Source organism: Danio rerio, chromosome 25, assembly GCF_052040795.2.
Source record: "Danio rerio strain M-AB ecotype USA chromosome 25, GRCz13ab, whole genome shotgun sequence".
Classification (NCBI taxonomy): Eukaryota; Metazoa; Chordata; class Actinopteri; order Cypriniformes; family Danionidae; genus Danio; species Danio rerio.
In genome coordinates this window covers 33,954,212-33,980,418 of record NC_141045.1, presented here as the reverse complement: position 1 = coordinate 33,980,418, position 26,207 = coordinate 33,954,212, and the positions used below count along the sequence as shown (strand labels likewise).

At 35.5% G+C, this 26,207-nt stretch overlaps 1 long non-coding RNA gene across 4 annotated transcripts in view; it reads right to left on the bottom strand.

Annotated features, from left to right (window-relative positions):
- Positions 1 to 7,448: 7,448 nt before the first annotated feature.
- Positions 7,449 to 26,207, bottom strand: part of LOC141381013 (uncharacterized) — a 78,522-nt gene continuing 59,763 nt past the window's right edge. The window contains exons 3-5 of one of the 4 annotated variants that reach the window (XR_015526716.1): positions 13,814 to 13,854; positions 13,331 to 13,428; positions 7,715 to 8,862 (exon numbers count right to left, since the gene is read on the bottom strand). This is a non-coding gene — a long non-coding RNA (uncharacterized LOC141381013). Of the gene's footprint in view, positions 8,863 to 13,330; positions 13,429 to 13,813; positions 13,855 to 22,488; positions 23,111 to 26,207 lie in introns of those variants that run through there. The other 3 variants (XR_015526717.1, XR_015526714.1, XR_015526715.1) reach the window with 3 other exon arrangements.

Sequence of the window (26,207 nt, the reverse complement as noted above, 5' to 3'; positions counted from 1 at the left end):
AGAGACGCCACGTTGTGTTGGCAAAACAAGCGTGAAGTGTTGCTTTTATAGTTTGCTGCAGTTAAGTTTCGTTTTCATTTTCTCTCTGTGAGAGTTTATCTGGATCACGTGTGGATTAACAGTGTACGCGACGCTCGACAACAATAACTTACGTGTCTAAGGAGGATTATTGTTTACCTGAGAGCTGTTCTCATCTGCAAACGCTGAAATCTGGATTTGCTTGTAGTATTCTCTCCATAAAGACGCGGCTCTAGTTGCTGGTGATTGTCCTGTCTCTACAGATTTGGTAAGTGAGCGACCAGTGCTCTTTGTTTATACAGTTTGCTCGTATCGAATTAAGTTAACTATAGCACTGAGTGCAGAAATGTTAGCACCGCATTTAGTGACCGGAATAACACACGCGGCTTTCTGACGCTACCTGCCGTGTGCATCTAAGTTTCCGGGAAATGCGGAGTTTTTTTTTCTCTCATTCGCCGTGCGGTATCAAACATTGCATGAAAAATACACGCTTAGAGCAGCTCCTCGAATCAAATACCTCGTTTGTCGCGAGGGGCATGAATGAATTCCCTGAATGAAAGAGCCAAACTGCAGTTAAAGTCCAACATTTATTAATTCAGCAAATAATTCGACTACAGATGTCCATGTAGGTTAAACACCATCGCTTTCTCCTGTCTGTGTGGGTGTGTATTTTGACTCTGAAACTCGCGCGTGCACAAATAGACACTCCCACACCATCCCACTTTAGTTCCTCCGACACTCCCCCCTAAACAGAGCTGGACACGCCCACTTTTCTGACTTTTTCGAAAGTAGAGGTGTGAAAACACCCTGCTGAAACGAGGGGGTTTCATGGCCCTTTAATTAGGACCTGAACACCACGTGATAATTACAGGCAGGTGTGTTTGATATGGGTTGCAACTGAAATCAGCAGGAAGGTGGCTCTCCAGGAACAGGGTTGGCCACCCCTGACCTAGAACATCTTTATAATGACCTGGAAAATGTTGTCAAAAAGTTTGACAAACAGTTGGAAAGCTGTAAGGACTAATCCCACATCTCAGTAGTGATACTTCCACAGACATGCAGGCAATAATAATAATAATTTTAGAGCTTATAATTAATACAAATAATATACTTTAAGCATGTTATCTCCTCATTATTGCCATTGTCTTTTGGTCAGTTCTGTGTATATGTCCTACTAAATTATGTACTGTTATGTACATGGTCCTGCTATCTTCTAAGCCATGAGGCTGAGATGGGAGGTCTGTTGATAAACCAGCACAATCCTGCCGGTTAATTAACGTGGTCTCTTGAACCCACTCACAGCCTACAAGCGGTATGCAAACATCTCCACGGCCAGCTCTGATTTCAAAGTCAAGTCCAGAGGACCAGCTGTAGACCATGGGACAATTTCATCAGCTTTTTGAAACAAAAGCTGGGTAGGCCTGTTTGAGCACCATTGGGCAAAAGAGACAGAGAGTGAAAAAGGGGGGTAAAAACAGTGATGTCTGAGATGTTGCAGATGTCGAACCGAATCCACTAGTGGCTGTTGACAGTTTTTTGAGGAAAGACATCTTGAGAGGTTCAGTGTGTAGTGGCTGGAGTATGTGTGCTTGTGCGCACACGTGTGGTTGTTCCTATATTCTCACATGCACATGCGTGCACTCAACACTTGCATGCTGCTAATGCAATGATTTGCAGCTTGTCGTGCAGCACGCAACTCTAAATGCTGTGACGCAGTGAAAGATGTTTCCTTGAATCCAAAAGGTTTCTTCCTTTTTTCGTCATATGAACACCTTCACTTCACGTCAAGCGCTAATCAGAGACAACATTCCTTTCCAATCCTTTAATCCTGTTTCCTGATCAAAACAGTGTTGTTGATAGTTTTGCTAAAGCCAAATACAACTGCAATTAGCCCTGGCTTTACACTGTGGTAATTGAGAGGTGACAATTTCACAAATTCCAGGCCATTTGACATAACTGAAAAGGAGTATCTGCCTTTGTATACAGTATATATTTCTGTATATATTCTTATATATAAGAATAATATTCAGCTTCAAATATTCAAGACATCAGTGTCACATGATCCTTTACGAATCATTCTAATATGCTGATTTAGTTTAGTTTTTATCATGTACAGGACACAATAAGGTGCCAACGCAATCTCACAGCAATTCGTAACTCTTTGATTTAGTGGCTAATTTGTATGAATTCATACTATCTAATTCGTACAATTTTTTACGATTTTCTCATCACCCAATGACGGTATGGGTTAGGGGTGGGGTTGAGTGCCACGCCTCCTTTTTAAAATCAAACATTTTTGTACGACTGAACTCGTACGAAATCGTACGAATTAGCCACTAAACTGACAAAACGTAAAATACGTACGTTTCCTCGTGAGATCAGGCTGGGTTTGCCCCAACCTTAATTTTCCCGTTTTCCGCCACATCATTTAAATAGCAAATCCATTTGCGCCACTTTGTGGACTGATGGGTGTTTTGGTCTAGAAAAGAAGTGTGTTAAGGTGCATTGCTGGCACGTTGCTATTTTAAGGAACTAAAATAGACTTTAATAAACCAGCTGAAAGTAGGTCTAGGGCTCTTTTTTAACAATCTAGGCACAACGTCTATAGCGCAAGACATAAAAGCATTAAGGTCATGTCCGAATCCACTTTTGTAATTTTAAGGACGGAAAAATCCGCTCTGCGCCGCGGCACATGATCTAACAGGGTTGTGCTAATTCTCTCTACTGAGTTATAGGTGTGTTTTGAGAATAAACCAATTAGAGTCTCATCTTCCATTCCCTTAAGAGTCAGTTGTGTCCTGCCAGAGCCCATTTGCTATTTACATGTAGACTCTGTGAGTAAAAGAACTGAACACTTCATTAGCGAGAAAACAAGATAAAGAATGAGAATTTACCACACCTCTTTTCTAGACCGAAACACCAATAAGTCCACAAAGTGGCGCTAATGGATTTGCTATTTGAACAATGTGGCGGGAAACTGGAAAATTAAGGTTGCGTAGGGCTGAAAATAGCAACCCGTCGGTGAAACATGTCTTGTGCCTTATTGCGCCAGGTGTATGATAGAGTCCCTAAAGTCCAGCGCAGAGCGGGTTAGTTGTGCAGCTCACTAACACAATGCTTAATACACGCAGAATGTACAGCAATACATAAATATCTTTACAAATGAAAAGTAATTAAATGATTAAAATATACCAAAATTTATTACACTCTACTTAATTATGAAAACCACCGCCTTCCTCATCTCTGCGTGTGTGTGTGTGTGTGTGTGTGTGTGTGTGTGGGGGGGGGTGTATTCATTTATTCAGTGAATAAACTGAATAAATTCAGTTTATTCACAACAACTTGCTTTTGTATAATGCTATAATTATAATAAGTATTGTTTACTATATGCATATTTAAATTTGTTTTATTAAAAACAAGCTTAGATTTGTCCACCTGTTGGGTTTTGGACCATATGAGGCATAGCATGAGTGTTTGAATATAACATGTTTATTTATTCGTTTGCTAGAAATTAGAACTGATTTTAGAAATAGTTTAAAAACAAATCTTTGCGCTTAACAAACGAAATATCCACGAAAGAGAGGAAGAGAAAGTGAAAGGCTGATTGGAGGAGGCTCATTCTTTATCCTTGTGCTGCAGATGCTCTGTTTAACTGTTTTCTCATTAGTGAAGGGTTCAGTTTTTCCACTTACAAAGTCCACCATGTAATGTGCCAAGGCATGACGCAACTGACTCTTAAAGGAAATGGGAGATGGCAAAAGTGGATTCGGACACGCCCTTAATGCATTTGCGCCCTGCGCTTAGACTTTGCACCTAGATCATTAAAATAGAGCCTTTAATGCCCAAGAAGCATTTACTGTATATTAAAATGTGGACAGGCTATGCAGTGGCACAGTAGGTAGTGCTGTCGCCTCACAGCAAGAAGGACGCTGAGTCGCTGGTTCGAACCTCAGCTCAGTTGGAATTTCTGTGTGGAGTTTGCATGTTCTCCCTGCGTCCAAAGACATGCGTCCAAAGACAGTCCAAAGACATGCGGTACAGGTGAATTGGGTAGGCTAAATTGTCCGTAGTGCATGTGTATGTGTGTGTGTGTGTGTGTGTGTGTGTGTGTTGTTTCCCAGAGATGGGTTGCGGCTGGAAGGGCATCCGCTGCATCAAAAAGTGCTGGATAAGTTAGCAGATCATTCCGCTGTGGCGACCCTGGAATAATAAAGGGATTAAGCCGACAAGAAAATGAATGCATGAATAAAATGTGGACAAATTGTGTGATGCTCTTTTGCAAATCTGCGTTGAATAGAAAGCTGAAAAGAATAGCATGCATTTGAACATTTGATCAGTTCAATGCACCCTTTTCAATAAAAGCATTTATTACTTTAACGTTCAATTTCCAACTGCTTGGATATCTTTTAAAATAACTGGAAATCACTGTGGAACAGCAACTGTTTTGTAACTGTAAATGTAACAGCTTCTTTTTTTTGAGCACCTACCTTGTGTGCATAATGTGAAGGAATGCACATGCATGATTAAAGCTAATAATGATGCTGACTTGCATTCAATGAATCACTAAAGGCTCTTGGCCTTTTAATATTCTCTTTGTTTTTCTCTTTTGACTCATATACAGTTGAAGTCAAAATTATTAGCCCCCTTTGATTTTTAAAAAAAAAATATTTCCGAAATTATGTTTAATAGAGCAAGGAATTTTTAATTCAGAACAATTTTTTAATTTTTTAAGCACTATTTTAAGGAAAAAATTATTAGCCCCTTTAATTTAATTTTTGATAGTCTACAGAACAAACCATCGTTATACAATAACTTGCCTAATTACCCTAACCTGCCTAGTTGATCTAATTAACCTAGTTAAGCCTTTAAATGTCACTTTAAGCTGTATAGAAGTGTCTTTAAAAATATCTAGTCAAATATTATTTTCTGTCATCATGGCAAAGATAAAATAAATCAATTGTTGAAAAATTTGTTATTAAAACTATAATGTTTAGAAATGTGCTGAAGAAAATCTTATTTCAGTTAAACAGAAATTAGGAAAAAATAAATAAATAGGGGGGCTAATAATTCTGACTTCAACTGTACATAATGGGAGAAAGTAAAGTAACAGCAAATCTTAATTTTAAACTACTAATTTGGGAAGGACAGTTAATGTCTTTATGATTATAATAATCAATAAAGCGTATATTCAAACATCTGATATTGTGTCGTAGCAACACAAGCTGTCAGAATACTGCTGTAAACACATCTATGACACTCCATGCAGCAAGTCTCAGCTTTCAGCATCTATATTGGGAATACACGCATACACACACACACACACACAAGTTATTTTCACGTCCACCATCATTTCACACAACTTTTTTTAACGAGAGTTTGGTTAATCCTTGAGTGTTTGCCACTGGAGGAACAGAATGTTTGTATGGTTGACTCACAGGCCAACACAGAACGATTAACTCATTGTTGAACGATTTCTGTCAGGTCAATTTTGTTCCATTCTTAGTTATCTTATTAAATCTGAAACTCCACTACACACGTTTAGTAATGGCTGCTTTCTAAAAGCCACCCAAATCTTGTTTTTCTCTCATGTAGTAGTCATGACTATCCTCATACTTCAGGCATAGAGTCATAACTAATGAAAGTGTGGATTACCTCACTTGATTTTGCATGGTGAGCGGGGCAGCGTACTCAACGGACACATTCTTTCCAGTTTAGTCCTCAGAAGATATTGAGCCCACCATCAAATGGTACATCTATGGCTCAGCCTACTATTATTCGCTTCACATTGCTGTTTATGATTGTCTAGCCTTTATCCAGGGACATGGTGCAGTAAGATCATACTTTAGCTCTGAGTGACGATAGCATGCTAGAAATGGTTTTAAACGTCAACACTAGTAATATTAAAGCAATTGGTTTTAGCTAGAGATGTCCTGATCAGGTGTTTTTGCCCTCGAGTCTCAGTCAGAGTCATTTGATTTTGAGTATCTACTGATACCAAAACCGGACCGATACTTTATACATAATAAGAACCAGATCCATAATGCTCATAATTTATTTTTTTTATTTGAATTCACCTTAATAAAACATTTAACAACTCTGTTAACAAACAGAGCACTTCTGTGAGGTAGCTTGAACAATCAAGTAATAAATAACATAAATGCTTTACTTTTGGACTTTAATGCAACAGTTAATATAAAACAGTTAATATAAAAAAAAAATCTAATATAAAAGCAAACAAATAGCACCTCAACTTAAAATACCCAGCAGGCAATCCCAAGTTTACATATATCATGGTTTGCTATGGCAATGTTGTCGTTATCAACTTTGTGTGAAGTTAAGAATGAGGTCTAACTCTGTGCTACCTCATAACTATAGATGTGTTAAAAAGTAACTAGAATATATATTTTTTATTTACTGTAAAATAATGAACATTACATCACAGAGATTTACTGTAAAATAACAGACATTAAATTACAGAAATTTACAGTAAAATAACGGATATTAAATAACAGAAATTTAATGTAAGATAACGGACATTAAATTTCAGAAATTTATGGTAAAATTACAGAAATTACATTACAGAAATTAACTGTAAAATAACGGACATTAAATTACAGAAATTTACGGTAAAATTACGGACATTAAATTTTAGAAATTTACAGTAAAATTACGGAAATTACATTACAGAAATTTACTGTAAAATAACGGACATTAAATTACAGAAATTTTATGTAAAATAACGGACATTACATTACAGAAATGTACTGTAAAATAACGGACATTAAATTACAGAAAGTTACCGTAAAATAACGGACATTAAATTATGGAAATTTACTGTAAAAGAATGAACATTTCATTACAGAAATTTACTGTAAAATAACGGACATTAAATTCTAGAAATTTACTGTAAAATAATGGACATTAAATTACAGACATTTAATGTAAAATAATGGACATTAAATTACGAAAATTTACTGTAAAAGAACGAACATTACATTACAGAAATTTACTGTAAAATAACGGACATTAAATTACAGAAAGTTACCGTAAAATAACGGACATTAAATTATGGAAATTTACTGTAAAAGAATGAACATTTCATTACAGAAATTTACTGTAAAATAACGGACATTAAATTCTAGAAATTTACTGTAAAATAATGGACATTAAATTACGAAAATTTACTGTAAAAGAACGAACATTACATTACAGAAATTTACTGTAAAATAATGGACATTAAATTATGGAAATTTACTGTAAAATAACGGACATTAAATTACAGAAATTTACCATAAAATAAAGGACATTAAATTACAGAAAGTTACTGTAAAATAACAATCATTAAATTACGGAAATTTACGGTAAAATAACGGACATTAAATTGCAGAAATTTATAGTAAAATAACGGACATCAAATTACAGAAATTTACTGTAAAATAACAAACATTAAATTACGGAACTTTACTGTAAAATAACGGACATTAAATACAGAAATTTACTGTAAAATATTGGACATTAAATTACAGAAATTTACTGTAAAATAACGGACATTAAATCACAGAAATTTATCGTAAAATAATGGACATTAAATTACAGAAATTTACCATAAAACCATTTAATTTACCATTTACCATTACATTAACACCCCACACACCCCAGCTGCCGGAAATAAATCGTAAAATTACAGATTTTTTTTACAGTGTAGGCCTTTATGGTCAATTTGGTGATACACATAAAAATGAGACCCAATGACTATATTTTCTTAAGAAAAACAAGCTAATCAGTTGACAGGATAATTGCTTTCCTTGAGTAATACATTTAGTGACAGATAAAACCACACCCAATGGCCTTAGACTGTTATTACTATACTATTACATGCTATTACGTATTAATGCCTGTATATCATAATTCAGACCAGTGAGAAAAACAATGAAATGAGCTAAATGAGTGAGAGGAGCAGTAGGAGGTCAAAAGTAGAGACTGTAGCGCTGGTGGGCTCACACTGTCTGTTTAGACCAGCGATTATTTATGAAAGCCATCCGGCCCCTGGGCCACAGTTGCCACCGGGTTGAGGGGGATAAAAAGTTGGTCATCAGGTCAAGGGCCAAGGGGAGCATGCAGAGAACAGGTGGGACGTGCAGGGGCTTCTGGAACTGACTCAGGATGGCCCACACCTGCCCTGACTGTCAATCAACGAGAGCCAAAAGAAAAGAGATACTGAAGCACTACTGTACTCGGACATGGTGTCCTCGGGAGTTTAGAAAAGCTTCTCTGGACTTTCCTGTTGCACTGGTAAGTTTGACTGACTGAAGCATTAATAAACTGGAGCATAAATGAATCAATCTTAGAAATGTTAATGGCTGACATTGGCTTATATTGCTTGCTTAGGAGAAGTATATGTGTTAGATAGAATATTTTAGTAAAAAAAAAACAAACTCAAAGGTATGCAAAGGTGACTAAAAGATAAGCAAGCATCTCATTTATATAATTGTGACAGTATTAGGCATTAAACAGAACCGCATACAGGCATATCTAAAAGACACTTTCAGAGCAAGTCCCTGATGATCCCTTGGCTCTACAAACAGGCTATCACTTCATTAGTTGAATTTCCTCTCATTTTCTTTCTTCTGCATCCTGTAAATCATTCATACATCCATGTTATCATCCATCCATCAGTGTGGGACGTCCAGTCCAGGCCACGGTAGCAGTTTCCATTGGTTTCGGACAGCTAATGCCCCTTGTGAAACGGCACCAGCTCTTATAGTGTTGCCTTAGCAGCCGGCCGGACCCGTGTGTGCTGGGTGGGCAGCAGGTGCGAGCGTGAAGGACAGCTCAACTGCTGCACTGTACGACACACATATGCACACACAAACACACAGTGACTCTCAAAGTGAAACTAAACTTTTTAAGAAACTTACAAAAGCAACCATGGACATTAATTTGATTGGAATCGGTGTGAATGCAAAAACTGCATATGTTATTATAATATGCTTGTGTTAACACACTTGATTTAAAGCAGCAACATATCTCCTGACCAAATTGTGTTGTAAAACTAAAACCAGAATTAAATGCTCATATTTAGCACATTTAGTATTATATGATATATACACATATTACAATAATAACTGTTAACTTACACAATCCGTAATTTTACGTGTTTTTTTTTTTTTTTCTGGCACCCCAGCTTAATTTAACGGACATTAAATAACAGAAATGTACAGTAAAAAAAACAGAGATTGAATTACAGAAATTTACCAGAAAATTAACTTTAAGTAAATTTCTGCAATTTAATGTCCGTTATTTTACCGTCAATTTCTGTAATGTAATATCTGTTATATTATAGTACATTTCTGTAATTTAATGTCCATCATTTTACAGTAAATTTCTGTAATTTAATGTTAGTTATTTAACAGTAAATTTCTGTAATGTAATGTCTGTTATATTACAGTACATTTCTGTAATTTAATGTCCATCATTTTACAGTAAATTTCTGTAATTTAATGTTCGTTATTTAACAGTAAATTTCTGTAATGTAATGTCTGTTATATTACAGTACATTTCGGTAATTTAATGTCCGTTATTTTACGGTAAATTTCTGTAATTTAATGTCCATTATTTTATGGTAAATTTCTGTAATTTGACGGCCGTTACTTTACAATAAATTTCTGTAATTTCATGTTCGTTATTTTACAGTACATTTCTGTAATTTATTGTCCATTATTTTACCGTAAATTTCTGTAATTTAATGTCTGCTATTTTACAGAAAATTATTGTAATTTAATGTCCGTTATTTCACAGTAAATTTCTGTAATGTAATATCTGTTATTTTACAATCAATTTGTGTAATTTAAAGGTTGCATTTTTTACTGTATTTTACTGCCAGAAATAAACCGTAAAATTTACAGATTTTTTTACAGTGTGTTCTATGTAATAGCTGTTGAATTGTGTATATACCTAAGCAGATATTGTTATGAAGCACTAAATGCTCATATTTATCCTTAGAACTATGCAATGCATGCTATTATAATTGTAGATAATTTTATATGTTTGACCAGATACTGCTATGCAAATCTCAAGGAACAAATTAAAAGCTCATGTTTGGATTTTTTAAATGAATATTATTAACATGCTACTAATCAACAGTCATTACAACAATACCATATGTTAGTACAGTAATATATGTAGAGTTCAGATGCAAAAATATCTAAGTGCCGTCTGAAATTTCCATAAAAAATGAACATTTTTCTCCACCTCCTTTGTTTATGTTGAGATATTTCACTTTAAAAACTAAGAAAATAACTTTACTTTTGCCATAAAAGTGATGTTACTGAACATGCGCACAGGAAAATGCTAATTTTAGAGGAAAATTTCAGACGTCTTTGCAACTAAACTCTTCATATGCTTTCCATTATATAAATATCTGTAGACAGATTTTGTATATACATGATTATTTTAATTGATATTAAAGTATAAAAATGAGGTAAGCAGTAAACAACTCCTCTAGAGGTGTAGATGTGCTGTAAAGCCCATAGAGGGCGCTGTTACGTATTTGCGATGGCTGGCTTTAAGTCAGTGTGTGGTGTGGAGGCCATGAGGGACTCTGGGATTCTCCAATTGCAGGCAGGCAGACTGGCTGGCACCCCAAATGTAGCTTCTTCATCCTGGAGACAGCTGTTGTCTCTGTGACGACACTAGCGGCCAATGAGCACTGGGTCCGAGCAGGGGGAGCCGGGTTGGAGAGGAGGCTTATGGGTCTGAACACGATCAACTGGAGCTGAATCGGAGGGGGCAGTTGGCCGTGGACAGTAAACACCATTCCAAACCCCGCCGCACACTGGAGTAGAGCTTCAGCCGGCGCAAATATACAAATATACATCTCGACACTTCCTCTTATGAGAATACAGTCTATATTTTATCTATTCTCATCTTGTCAACGGGTGGTCCGGGAAGTTTCTGTCAACTCCTCCAACTCAGATGGCATAGTTTGCTATATTTGTCATTTGCTTAGATGGGACTTCATATCAACAGACTAATAATACCACTGAGGGGGATATAATTACAGGCAGAAATTCACAGTTTAAAAAATAAATGTAAAAACATGCAAAAAGGTTTTTATTCTAAATGAGGAGACCCTCATGGTGTTGGCCGTTTTGAAATCACATTGAAATCACAGACTTGATGTTGATGATTTCTGGCTTTCTGGATTGATAGATGTTGGCTGATGCATATAATATAATGATCATGGTTATGTTATGCTCCACAATTGATGAATGCTTGTTGTTTTCGTTATGGTTGTGCACAAATCAGAAGACGGGTCTGAAATACAGGAGGCTCCTGGGAAAAATGGGAGTGTTAGCAGGTATGAAGAAGGTTGCTGGTTTGAGCCTCAGCTGAGCCAGTTGGTGTTTCTGTAAAGCGTTTGCATGTTCTCCCTGGCTGTTTCTCAAAGTGCATTCTTTAGTGATCTTGCGTCCTTGTGTCCTCGTGTAATGTCACCATGAACTGCCAAAATTCAGTTCTAATACTCAAGATCGCAAGAACATAGGACTTGTGAAATTTCCTGGATGTCTTCTTGATAACGAGGACGCATGGATGCAGACTTGAGCTTCGAACTCGCTATAGAAGTCCCAGAAGCCATTGCGACTGGAGGTGGGAAGTAGAGATCTGGGTTTTAGCCAGAACCCGACCGCTCCCGCTTACATTCAGCATTTGTTGTCCCGCTGCCCGACCCGCTCCGTATTCTACCCGCCGCGCCCGATCCCGCTAAAGAGCGGGGGGAGAACAAAACTGAAAACCACCCAGCTATACAGAATCCAGACAGCCTATAACAAGCTGTCTGTATAAACAGACACACACACATAAGCACCAAGCATACACACAGGCAAAGCTCTCTCGCTCTCATTCGCGCACGCACACAAACACCTCTCATTTGCGCATGCAAACACACACATACACAGCAACAAACAAGCTAAGCACAGCTATTTCATTTGCACACATACATACGTGTGCTCGCTCGGGAGCCGGGAGCGATATTGCTAGACGGTCCGCTCCCGTCCCAAATTAAACCCATTACCAACCGCTCCCATGCTTTATTCTGAAATTTATTCCTGCGCCGCAGAAATGTGGTCGGGTCCCGCGGGCAGAATTTTATATTTATTACGAAAGATTATACGAGAGATATAACAAATTTTTCTCAGGAGCTTCCCTAAAGTAAACATTAATAAAATCTTAATAAAGAAATTACAGTTTTTCTCGATTGCTTGGATGCAGTTGTCAACTGAAACTCCACATTTTCAAAACAGTTAACACACAGGCCTAAACAGCGGCACTCATGGTCAAAATGACACATTTTGCTTGCAAAAGGCACATATCGTGTCAAAACATTTAACATATGCAACAAAAGCTAGTTTTACCTTCAAACAACACAACTTGCAAACAAGTATATGAGCTCTTTCAATTAATCATTACACAATGCACAACAAAATACAAAATACAGAACTCAAAATGCACCACCATTGCTTGCCATTGTAGCTTATAGCCAATGGCATTTGTTGTCTCTATTTGGGCTGTCAAATTCGCCTTTTTGCAAAGAATTGGATCAAGAATAAGATGTGCTTTGATTGAATATATATTGAATTCATGACATTTTTCAAACTGTGGCTGAAAACTGAAATACTGTATATAAAATAAAACAGACAAAAGTAATAAAATACTGTAAATATTAGAGAAAACACATGTAAACTAATATACAGTCAAAACTATTGGGAGCATAGGCCATATTGACCTCCTCCATCAATGCTGGCACAGAACAACACAGACCTTTCATCGTTTATTTAAGGTTTGCAGAATGATGGCTAATTGAAGATTTGTGTAAAGGAGTGTCAAACCGCTGCTTCAGTGATTTCATACTGATGTTGGTAGTTTTTAATAGTTAGGAATAGATGGATTCTGTTTGGTTACCAAAACTAAAACAATGGAGTTTGGACTGCTTGAATGACATCTGTGTTAACTGTTTGGAAAAATGGTGGGGAAAATGTGTCTACCCAATGAGAAAGGGTTTACACATTTGCAAGACCGGTCCTCTGCTCTGCTGGGATAGTGATAATGAAAATGAAGAGGAACCAAGTTTCTTTAACCAGGTCAAAGCAAACTAGAAAAACTGTAATAGGTGAATTGAAAAAAACTCAATTGTATGGGTATCGCTTTAGGTAAATTGAATTTACTAAATTGTATGGGTATCGCTAAAGGTGAATTGAATAAACTAAGTCGGCCATAGTCTATGTGTGTGCATGTGAGAGTGTATGGGTGTTACCCAGTACTGGGTTGCAGCTAGAAGGGCATCCGCTGTGTAAAGCATATGCTCAAAGGTGGTGGTTCATTCCACTGTGGCGACCCTGCTGAATAAAGGGACTAGGCAGAAGGAAAATGAATGAATGAATTATACTATACAGTGTATAACTGTGTGTGACAAATTGAATTTAAATTTGATTCTCTTCTATGGAAGTCAGTGTTTACATGTGTTCAGCTTTCTTCAGAAATATCTTATTTTAAAACAGAATAAAGGAACTCATAAAGGTTTGGAAGCACTTGGCAGTATTTTGGGGTGAAAATATGCAACATCCACTTAAGTTTTCTTTGTTTTTAGTTTTTTTCTGAAGAAAAAGAAATCTGGCCTTACTGCATTGTAAAATGATATAGATATTACAGATTATTGTATAGATAATACAGTTTTATGACAAATAATAACAGCATATATCAGCTATGAAATCACATGAACTGCATAAATGCTCCGGACCTGATGGGGGCAGCAGAAAGACAAATTTTCAGCATCCTTGTCTGTTAGAAAAAAATAATTAAAGTGTCAGTATAACAACCATATTATGTGTGTGCTTTACACTCATAAACCTCTCTCCTGAGGCATTTGCATCAACAGACAAACAATTGTGAGATTTCTCTATAATATAATCCTCCAGGGCAGTTTGTATACATTTTAAAAATCAGCACAAGAACTTTCAGCACACACACATAAAAAAAAATTCATACACCACAAGTTAAATGTTTAGACGAGAGGTGAAATATCATATCTGAAAGAAAAGCTAATACCACTTGAGGAAAATTCTTAGATTACCTGATAACAGTACAAAATAATCAGTTATCAACAACCAAGAGACACATGAGTGAAAAATAAGAAATTTAAATAAGAAAATAAATAAGATAAGATCCTATAATATATGAAAGAGGAAAATGTATTTGTTAGGAACACAATCATGTTTGTTAATATAAATATTAACAGTATTAATAGTAATATATATTATATATAATGATAAATAAAAGTAATATAAATAATACTATCCATCTTAATACTGCAGTAAATCAAGGTCGACACATTTTTAATTAATTAATTAAATTATTTTACATCAATAAACACAATCTTTGTTAACATCAAGAGCTCAAAGAAACAAGTAAACCAGCAGGGCTCAAACTGTTCTTCAGTATTCAAGAGGTTAATGCAATCAGAATATAGTGCTTGCCCCGACTGCAGGTGATAGTAAAAAGTAGTCAACATTTGAAGTGGATCAAAACCTTTCATCAAAGTTTTCTTAAATCTATTAAAGAACACCCAAACTTATGATTTAAACAAAGCAAAAACATTTTTGATCCACTTCGCATGTTGACTATATTTTCTTGCACAAAACTGATCATTATCTCACAAAACCTGAATGTATTAACAGTGTGTTAATAAATGTATGTTATGATATGAAATGTAATGCATTAATGCATAAATATATTGAAGGTAAAATTGAAAGCAGCAATTGTCTTGATTTAATTCATTTTCAATCTATTTAAATTCAGGTTTGTAATTAATGGGATACTGTACAGTGTTATTATCGTAACATATACAGCATTTCTATTTTGGGGGCCATTTTGAATTGCTTCGTTTCTTCTTCTTCTTCTTTTCCTCTAGAATGAATTGCATTTTTAAGGGTTGTTGCTAGATCAGATTTAGTTGCAGCCGGAGGTTAGCGAGAATTATTTATTTTATTTATTAAATTTCCCATTTATTGTATTTTTTAACGCCTACCCCCACCCCAACCCTAAACCCAATCATCACAGTAAAGTACAAACAGTAGCTGTACCGAGTATTATTTATGCTATCTATTAAATTACCCAATAAATTGTATTTTTGTAACACCTACCTCCACCCCAACCCTAAACCCAATCATCACAGTAAAGTACAAACAGTAGCTGTACCGAGTATTATTTATGTTATCTATTAAATTACCCAATAAATTGTATTTTTGTAACACCTACCTCCACCCCAACCCTAAACCCAACGGTCAAAGTACTGTAAAAATATAAATTAATTAGCAAAAATTTGCGCACGCAGCAAAAGTGGCGAAAATATACGTTTGTTCTAGGTTTCGGAAGTGGACAATGCATAATGACTCAACAGCGCCACCTATGCACTTTTGATCGAGTGGCCAATACCTACAAAAAAGTCTCTTGGAGTGAAATCTCAAACACAACAGGAAGTCAGATTTTTTTTACTTTCTCTGCTGAAAAAGTGCCGTTTTTGCCATTTCCAGGCGTTGTATTTTAGCAAACTCCTCCTAGGGATTTTATCAGATCAACACCAAAATTTTATCATCTAACAGCCTTGGCGATGTTAAATTGAGAAGATCTAGAGTATTCATCGTAGGGCGTGTCCGTGGCGGCCTCTCAAACTTTGACAATTCGCCACGAAACAGGAAGTTGTTTTAACTCAGGCATGCATTTTCCGATCTGCCTCAAAATTCACATGCTTGATAAGAGTCATGACCTGAACATGTTTCCATTCCAATATCCAGTTACAGTAGCGCCACCTGCTGGCAACAGGAAATGACATGTTTTACACTGTAACAAACTCCTTCTAGACGTTTTATCAGATCGCATCCAAGTTTTGTCAGTTTAATTCAAAGGCCTTTATGATGTGAAATTGTGCAGTAGAGTTTTCGTCGAAGAGGCTTGTCCGTGGTGGACTGACAAATTTCAGTGTATTGCCATAGAAGAGAAAGTACCTCTAAACACAATAGCCCCTTTCACACATACAGACCTTTCCATGTGTGAACAGGTCCTTTTTGAAAATACCGGTAAATTCGTTCTGGCTATTTTCCGGAAAGAGAGGTTGTAACATTACCGGCAATTTGCCGGAATGCTGCGCTGTGTGAATGCAGAAGGAAGATTCCCGTAATAAGCGCGTGCACGTCTAGAACGTGCTGACGTGAGATGTCTCCTTTAGCCAATCACAACAGTCAGACGAATTTACGTCTGCGCGGTTTGTGAGGATAAAAGCCTTTGAATATTTTTCCAGACACATTTAGCTGCTAGAAGTTAGTCAGATCACGTTTATTTGTTCTTCTTAATGCCAACTGTGTAAATAATCATCGATGAGATGCTTATGATAAGCCGTTGTTTGTTTACGTTCGTGTGCCTGTGAAACAGCCTGTGAGCGCCTGCACACGCACATATTATGAACATCTCGACATGCGAAAGTGATCCTGCGAAAGTTGTTCACAATATTGATCATCCACAGAGTTTGTAATTCAGTTAAATGTTTACAAATACAAGCGCAGCCGTTTAAAGCTCATTTGTGGTGAATGATGTCAGAATTTACCGATATTTTGGAATGGATGTGTGAATGCTCTTTTCCGGAAAATTTCCGTAACGTCCTCGCCTGTGTGAACATCGCTTTTTTGAATATACCGGTAAAGTCGTTCCGGAAATATTCCGGATATTTACCGGCATCACTGTGTGAAAGGGGCTCATGTCTGATCTGCCTGAAAATTCACAGGTTCTATAAGATTCGATAAGATTATAAGATTTAAGATGTTAAATAATCTTGAAAATTAACTGAAAACATTTCCCATATATTCTATTTATTTTTTAGTGCTTCAATTAAAAGGACAGCTGAATGGCAAACATTTTGTTAACTTTAAACACAAATATGTTTATTTTTTTCATGTAAATTAATTTGTATGTATAAAAAAATACACAGATGTCTTCCTAAATTGAGGTCCCTTGTAATGATAGTTATAATTTGGGGGATCTTTAGCAGGAAACCCCCTTAAAACAAACCATTAATTAAAAACAATCAAAATGCATTTCCACCATCATTCTGACATGAAATCCAGAGCTTAATTCCATGAGGCCGAATAATCCAGGGAACAGATCGAATGTGTGATCACCCAAGCAGCAGGTCCTGCGGCTGCACCTGCCTAAACGACCGGGGCACTTTTCTCCCGCACTCAGAGCTGATGGTGTCCACAGACGCTGCTCTTTCCGACTCTCACTGCGCTCATTGTTTCATACAGTGTTGTCTCTAATTTCCGTGACTATAACAGCAGCTGCTTGAGACTTACAGCCTGAAAAATGGCATAAATCTTAGCAATACAGCTCTGCATTGCACATGAAAAATAAAAACATATCATCTGTATTGAGCATTGTCTAATATGTCTCATAAGTCTTCTATGAGGGTTTCTTCCAGATACTACATGTGGGTAGAGCTCTATATTACAAATAAGAAGTTATTATTCATCATGAGGAATGGAGGAAAAACACAGAAATTAAATTAATACATTTTTAATTCATTCACTTTCTTTTTGACTCTTTTTTTTATGAAGGGTCGCCACAGTGGAATGAACCGCCAACTTATCCAGCACATGTATTACGCGGCGGATGCCCTTCCAGCTGCAACCCATCACCGGGAAACACCCAAACACTCTCATTCACACACATACACTACAGACAATTTAGCTAACCCAATTCACCTATAGCACATGTCTTGAGACTTTGGAAACCGGAGCACCCAGAGGAAACCCACAGGGAGAACATGCAAACTCCATGCATAAATGCCAACTGACCCAGCCGAGGATCAAACCAGCGCCCTTTTTGCTGTGAGGTGATAGTGATACTCACTGCGCCACCATGCTGCCCATTACATTTATAATAACAAACAGAAATAACATTACCAAAAGATGAAAAAAAGCAAACATTTAGACTTCAACTTAAAGAAGTGAAGTAAACTGAACGAGGAGGGTTTATAATGTACATACTCTTCTTCTTCTAATTATTAATATTATTGTTATTATTATACTTCATTATGCAAAGGTGACATGTTTCTCATTTACAAATAATTATTATTACAGAATTAGACTTTCACTGAAAAAAATTGTATTTAACATATTTTTTTTTTACATGCTCAAAAAAAAGGTACACAGTGGTTCAAATAATGTTCCTTAAGGAACAGTGTTGTACCTTTGTAAAAGTTGTACCTTATATGGTACAGAAAAGACCTCTTATTATCCTGTTCTGTGCATTTTATGGTACAATTGAAATGAAGGTACACAACTGTTCTTATAAAAAGTGTTAGACAACTCTTCCGTTATTGCAATATCTATGAAAATAAATATGACTGGAAAGGCAAGGTGATTTTATGAATAATTTCCAAATTACAACATGAATTATCATTTACAAGCACATTTAAAGAAACTCATAAACATTAATTAAGTTCTATAATACAAAACAAAGGGTAAAACAAAACTATAGATATTGTAAACTAAACATTTAAGGCATTTGATAAGCATTTTCTGATAAATATAGTTTCATTATTGATATCTGCACCTTTTGCCGTTTGCTTTCCACTTGCGCACGTGAGCTGCCAAAAGTCCTGCATATGCCAAGTGTTCATGCAGACACTTTAGTATTGTAAAACTAATCTACTATTGTAAAACATTGTGCAAATCTCACTACAATACTTTTGCATAATTCTATTTCTATTTTAAAATGTACTACATTAAATGAACTTTTAAGAGATTACAAAGGTATTGTGTAAAAAATGGAGTTTTATATTGTATTTCTGTAACATTTTTTCTGAAAAGTGTTGTGAAATGTTTAGCAAAAAATAGACCTTTTGTTTTTTTAAAGTGTTTTTTTTTATTATTTATTGTCAATGGAAAATGTTTATTTACACAAAAATAAACTTTTTTGGATATAGCAGCATGTCTTTAAATAGTTCTTAAAGGAACACATTTGACACTGTTAAGGTACTGAGTGTCTTGTCACTGTAGTGGTACCTTCATGGATCTGATTTGTACCTTTGATGAAGGTACATTATAGGATCTGCAGGTTTTAAAAACCAAAGGTACATTTTGGCTTCCCATGGTGCAAATCATGTCCGTTCATGTCCATATTCTACAATTCTGTTACATAAAAATGTAATGTCCCAGTGACATGGGTTTGTACCTTCTTTGGTACAACATTGTACCATGTTTTTCTGAAAGTGTTATAAAATATGAATATGCAGTAAATATAGCTATGGAAAACATAAGAGGCTACTTCTAGTTCTTAGATCCTCTGGATTTGCAGATTTTACACTCTCAGAAATAAAGGTACGCAAGCTGTCACTGGGGTGGTACCTTTTCAAAAAGTACAAATTTGTACCCCAAAGGTACATATTAGTGCCTCAAGGGTACATAAGATTATTTAAAAAGTACAAAAGTGTTCCTCCTAAAATTTTTAGGCACTAATGAATACTTTTGAGGTACTAATATGGACCCATTAAGTACAAATGTGTACCTTTTAAAAATGTACCACCCCAGTGACAGCTCGCATACCTTTATTTCTGAGAGTGCAGTTACAGTATATAAAATGACAATAGCTGCATATGTGTAACAGCAATAAAATGCTTTAAATAATATTTCAATTTTAAAATTTAAACATGTCCTATTGAAGATGTCTTATAAATAAGTAATAAAAATTTTACTTGTATTTACAGTTGTAGTACAGTTGAATTATAAGCCCCCCTGTTTAATTTTCCCCCAATTTCTGTTTAACGGAGAAAATATTTTTTCAACACATTTCTAAACATAATAGTTTTAATAACTCGGCAGGTTAGGGTAATTAGGCAAGTTATTATATAACGAAGGTTTGTAGATAATCTGTGGAAAAATTAATAATTTTCACCTTAAAATGGTGTTTAAAAAATTAAAAACTATTATTATTCTAAAATTATTCTAGCCAAAATTAAACAAATAAGAGTTTATCCAGAAGAAAAATTATTATCAGACATACTGTGAAAATTTCCTTGCTCTGTTAAAAATCATTTAGGAAATAATAAAAAAATAATAATAATAAAAAATAAATATATATATATATATATATATATATATATATATATATATATATATATATATATATATATATATATATATATATACACACACATACATATATTTATAAATATATATATGTGTATATATATATGTGTGTGTATATATATATGTATGTATATATATATATATATATATATATATATATATATATATATATATATATATATATATATATATATATAATGAACATTTTAGTTACTGATTTTATTTGTTGCTGAATATCGCACTGTCTGTTTCACATATGCAATTGAAATAATCAAGCCAATCAATTGAACATTTAAAAAAGTATCACTGAAATACATAGAAAGCAATGTTCATTATCTTTAGCTTGTCCTAGCAAAGACAACAAGTGAAAATACCCTCAATGACAAGTCACTTATCAGAGCCCACTTTCACAGACCCTAAAAGTGCCTGATTGGGGTCATTTACAAAACAGGGGGAGGGTGAAGCGTGGGAACACATCCTAATGTTAGAATCAGGTGTAGGGACAGCACAGACCACAGAAATGGACTGGCCATGTGACAGGAAAGAGAGTGCACGACATCTGTCCCCTGTACACCTCTGAGGAAGTGACCTGCCACCTCTCAGACACCCACAGGACAAGCTCCTTTTTGTGGAGGTCGACTTTAACACACTATTTTGACAGCAGGAGAGGCAATGATGATCTGTGAGGACTTCCATGGTCTTTTGATCTCCTCGAGCTTTGCTTAAAAGCTGAGAAAAGCAAGTGGAAATCTGAAGGCTGCGTATCTGCTATAGCAGCCATGCTAGATAGCACTACGTCTGCAAGATGTGTTTTAAAGAGGGTTTGGTCTGGAAAACATTTGCTGTACAAAGCACACAGCAAATGTTTCTGATTACTGATCTGATAAATGTTTTTTATATAAAATCTGTTTTAAAAAGACACATTAGAAATATCTATTTAACATTGGAAAAAAATATGTGAACACAAACATCAAGGGCCCTATCATACACCCGGCGCAGTGTGGCGCAAGGCGCGGCGCAATAGTCTTTTGGTAGTTTCAGCTTGGCGCAAGAGTCGTTTTGAGGCGTTGCGCTACGCTGTTTAAATAGCAAATGCATTAGCGCACTTATGTACGCCCAAAGGCGTTCTGGTCTAAACAGGAAGGCGTTCTGAGGCGCACTACTGGCGCAGTGCTATTGACCAAACAAACCCGGTCTAAACTCCGGCTCAGAGTTGCGCCTCGCTTACACACTGCTTAATACGCACAAGAGAGCAATAGGCAAATATCTTTACATATGAAAAAAAATAAATATTAAGGATATATATAGGATATAATAAGAATAGATATAGGATTTAAATATAAAGGATTAAAATATTACAAAACATATTATTTTCTAGCCTACATAAATATGAAAAATCACTGCTTTTATGTCTTCTTCATCTCAGGAGGCTTTTTCAGTTCATTCATAACAATTTGCTTTTGTATAATGTTATTATTATTAGCAGTATTATTTATTATATCCATATTTATATTTGTTTTATTAAAGACAAGCTTAGATTTGCCCACCTGTCAGGTTTTAGACCATATGGGGCACAGCATGTGTTTTAGGATATAACTCAGGTTTTTGAGCACATTTTGTTATTATTGTTCATTTATTCGTTTGCTGGAAATTATAACTGAATTTAGAAATAGTTTTGAAACGAATATTTGCGCTTAACAAACAAAATTAATTATTTATAGACTAATTGATGTCTGTGCGTAAAGGTTTCCCTATCCAAGAGGGAATGTGAAAGTAGATCCATCATCTCTCATTCTCACGCAGTAGATGGTCTGTTTGTGAACTTTGTAACGATATTGTGTGTGACTCATTAATGCAACTTTACAATACTGATTAGTAAAGATGAGTTCTTACTGTAGTATTTCTCACAAACGCTACGTGAGACCTTCTTCCTTTAAGTCTGTCTGTTGTCTGACGCAGCTGTGGGAGGAGATTAAAGCACGCGGGAAGGCATGTAGAAACAGTAGGCGGGAAAGACTCGTCTTAAAGGCGCAGTACGACAAAACCACCCCCTGCTGGAAATCAGTATAAAACAGCATCTTGTAAAAGGTATAATTAAAAATCTGATAGGTGTTTTGAGCTGAAACTTTATATACACATTCTAGAGACGCAAAAGACTTATATATAATATTAAATCTAAAAAAAGGGGTAATCTAGGTGCCCTTTAATATACAGTAATATCCAGTAAAATTCTGCTTTTAATTTTAACAGCAACAGAAAACATCAAGCAGCCTTATTTACCATCACAAGCCTTTATGACTGCTTGGAAAACACTAAATAAACTGAACAGAGTATGCTTTACTAGAGTAAAACTGCTGTAAAAATCAGTCTAGTTCAAATAGCTTTAGTAAACAACACGGTAGTGGGGTAGCACAAACCTCTAGCTTAGCATTAAATCTTGCTCTGTCTCACTGAAGTAAAAGCTTCCTTTTTGATAAAGTTGGAATTGGCATTTGAGAAACCCACACGGCCTAAAACGCTACAGTTGTGTCCTTTCATCTCGTGAAAAAACATATTTGTTGATATTCCAGAGGGCAAATCCCAGATCCATTTGCAGGAGGTCATGGCGTCTCTCCTCCCTCTTGCTGTATGTGTTTCTGATGATTTGTGCAATTAGCTCACTGTCAGCGTTGACAGGCCTATGACAGACTCTGTCACTATACGCTCAATACGGAGGTTTTCAAGAACAGGGTCGTACAGGAGCACTTTAGCCGCTCCATCTGGTCCATCTCCAACATCACAGGGAGCGTTTGCTTAGATTGCTAGTCCATTAAGGCAGCAGAACTGAGAAATTTGAAACTAATGATGCAGGATGAACGGGGACTATGAAGCGGTGGAGGCCACCATGGCAAATTATGCTGGAATAAACAGAAAATAATATGTTTGTACTGTATTAGCCATATTCATCATAGGATTAGCTACAGTATATGTCTTAAACTTCATAATTGTTAATATCTAAAGGTACTTGTTTTTGAAAATGTAGTCCTTGTAATCATAGATTATAGAAATAACCATTTCACTGGCTCCATTAACTATTAAATATCCAATATAGGCTCATTCTGTAAACGTACCCCTATATACTTTTCTGGAGAGCGCGAATTTTGTAGCCAGAGGTAAGTATGGCTGCATTTCGTCTTTAAAATTAATGCTACAAGGCCGTGTGACACCATTTATTTTACACTTACCAGCTGACAGCTTACCTACATACAGTTGAAACCAGAAGTGTACACACACTGTATAAAAAGGCCCATAACCATTAAAAAAAAAAGTCAGATGCTAATGTGTCTAAATTTAGTCTCCTTTAGGTAAGTTAGGATTATCAAATTTGTTTCTGTTCTGCTTAATAGTAAAATAATGAGAGAGAGCTTTTGAGAAATTGTTATAACTTTTCTTGAAAGTCAAGTTTTCATACAATAAGATTATGATGCCTCTGAAAAAGCTCAGATGATGGTGTCAAGGTTTTGGAAGTTTCTGATTGGCTAATGGACAACATTTTGAGTTAATTGGAGGCACAACTGTAGAACAGTATTTAAGGAAAACCTCAAACACACTGCTTCCTTGTGTGACATGGGAAAATCCACAAGCCAGAATCAACAACAAAGCCAGATTATAATTTGCTAAATTACAATTACTGGGAAACAGAATCATTTCTGGAGGCATGTCCTGTGGTCTGATGGAACTAAGATTAAACTGTTTGGCCGTAATGACCAGTGTTACATTTGGAGGACAAAGGGGAAAGCTTACAAGCCTAGGAACACCATCCCAACTGTGAAGTATGGGGGCGGCAGCATCATGTTGTGGAGCTGTTTTGTTGCAGAAGGGGATGTTCCACTTCACAGCATAGATGGCATCATGAAGAAAGAACATTATTTAGAAATACTGAAGCAACATCTCAAGACATCAGCCAGGAAATTAAAACTTGGCCACAAATGTGTCTTCCAAACAGACCATGACCCCAAGCACACAGCCAAATTAGTTAAAATGTGTTTTTAGGACGACAGAGTGAATGTTTTGGAGTGGCCATCACAAAGCCCTGATGTCAATCCTATAGAAAATTTGTGGGCAGAGATGAAAAAGCTTGTGCGAGCAGGACAGCCTACAAATCTGACTCAGTTACACCAATTCTGTCAGGAGGAATGGGCCATTTTTTTTCAAACTATTGTGAGAAGCTTGTGGAAGGATACCCAAAACATTTGACCAAAGTTATAAAGTTTAAAAGCAAAGCTACAAAAATACCAAGGAAATGTGTGTAAACTTTTGACTGTCTAGAAATGAATAAAATTAATTCTCTCATTATTTTGGCGTTTAGCAAATGTAGTTTAGTTTTAGTTTAGTTTAGTTTCATGCTTTTTTTGAGTGTATGTAATCGTCTGGTTTCAACTGTATATATGGCTTTCCTGCTGTTACCAGTTAGTCCAGTAGCTCGCCATGTACGTCGGCGGACTTTAGGGGAGTTGACGACGATGATGAGGCTTGAGTCAGAAAAGAATGGTTCCCGAATGCAGGTAAGACAAAAACAGGCCAAAAAAATAAAATTAATAAGTAAATAACAGGGTGAGAATGTGGTAAAATCTAAAAATGTGGTAAAAATCAGGGAGCTTTTCTTTTCCTGGATTGCTTTTCAAAACTGTCGATTGGGTTTGGGGAAGTGGGTCGGTGGGTCAATCGGTCTATTTGAAAACACTATTGGTTGGTTTTAGGGTAGGAAGAAAGTCAGTCAATCAATCAGTTGACAGCGGCCTCTGGTGGATTTACACATGAACAACAGAAATTTGAGATCTCAAAAAGCATACACAGCGGCCTCTGGTGGATTCGCTAAAAAGTGAACGTAGCTCCTGGGACGTATTTGGCGTGCTCCAGAAATGTATATAGCGGTACGTTTTCAAAATCAGCCTGAGTTGTAAAAATCCCTAAACAAATTATTACATTTTGAGATGATTATGCTCGTGAAAATTCTCTTTTTGTTGTTTTCGTGTATATTTTTTTAAGCACTAGATTTGGTATTCAGTTTTTAGTCTGATTGATTTAAGTATAAGTATGATAAGTATTTTAAACCTTAAACAGAATTTTTATTTTATTGATATGTCAAGTGAATGTTTTGTCATTAGATGTATATTTTTTGTTTTTATTTTGACTAAACCAAAACCATTTACATTTAATTAAAAGTGCAATGCAAAATATCCATAAATGAGCAGTTTTCCATATTTTGTGATTCATGTGATTATTTCCTAATTTAAAATATTTTGTTTTGTTTACTTTTGCTTTTGAATTGCATTATGTGATCTTGAACTTTCTTCCAACAACTTTTAACTTTGAGTTTTATTAGCATTTTAATAGGTTAAAGTAATATAATGTCTGTGTTAGTGTTGTTTATTCTGATACAAAAACCTTGTAATAAACTGCCAGTACATTTTCTGTTATTTTACAGACTTATTTTTCTATATATTATTTCTTATAAAGTGCTCAGCGTATATGTACACCCCCACAAATCTATCTTTTAAATTTGTATTTTTATTAGGAAGCTATACAATATTATATTTTAGCATATACATTAGATTAGTCATTACTGAAGCCAAATCTGGAGCTTATCAAACAAAATAACTTATGATAATGGTCCAAAAACAAGTACAGTCAAATTTATATGTTATAAAAAATATTAAATACACATTTTAAAAAGAGAATCAAGAGAAGCAAAAAAAAAAAAGGATAAAATTAAGTTGAAATTTTGTAGGTTGTAATTTTTTTTTTCAATATTTTGCTTGAATTTAATTGTTTTATGTTTCAATTTCTAAATGTTTGGTGACTGAAATATAATTTTAATAAATGTATCTGTTTAATAAATCTGTTTTGTTTAAATACACCAAAATACATTGCCTATATTCACTGTGAAATGAATATAAATATTCATTTTCAAAATGGGGTGTACTCAATTATGCTGAGCACTGTACATGATAT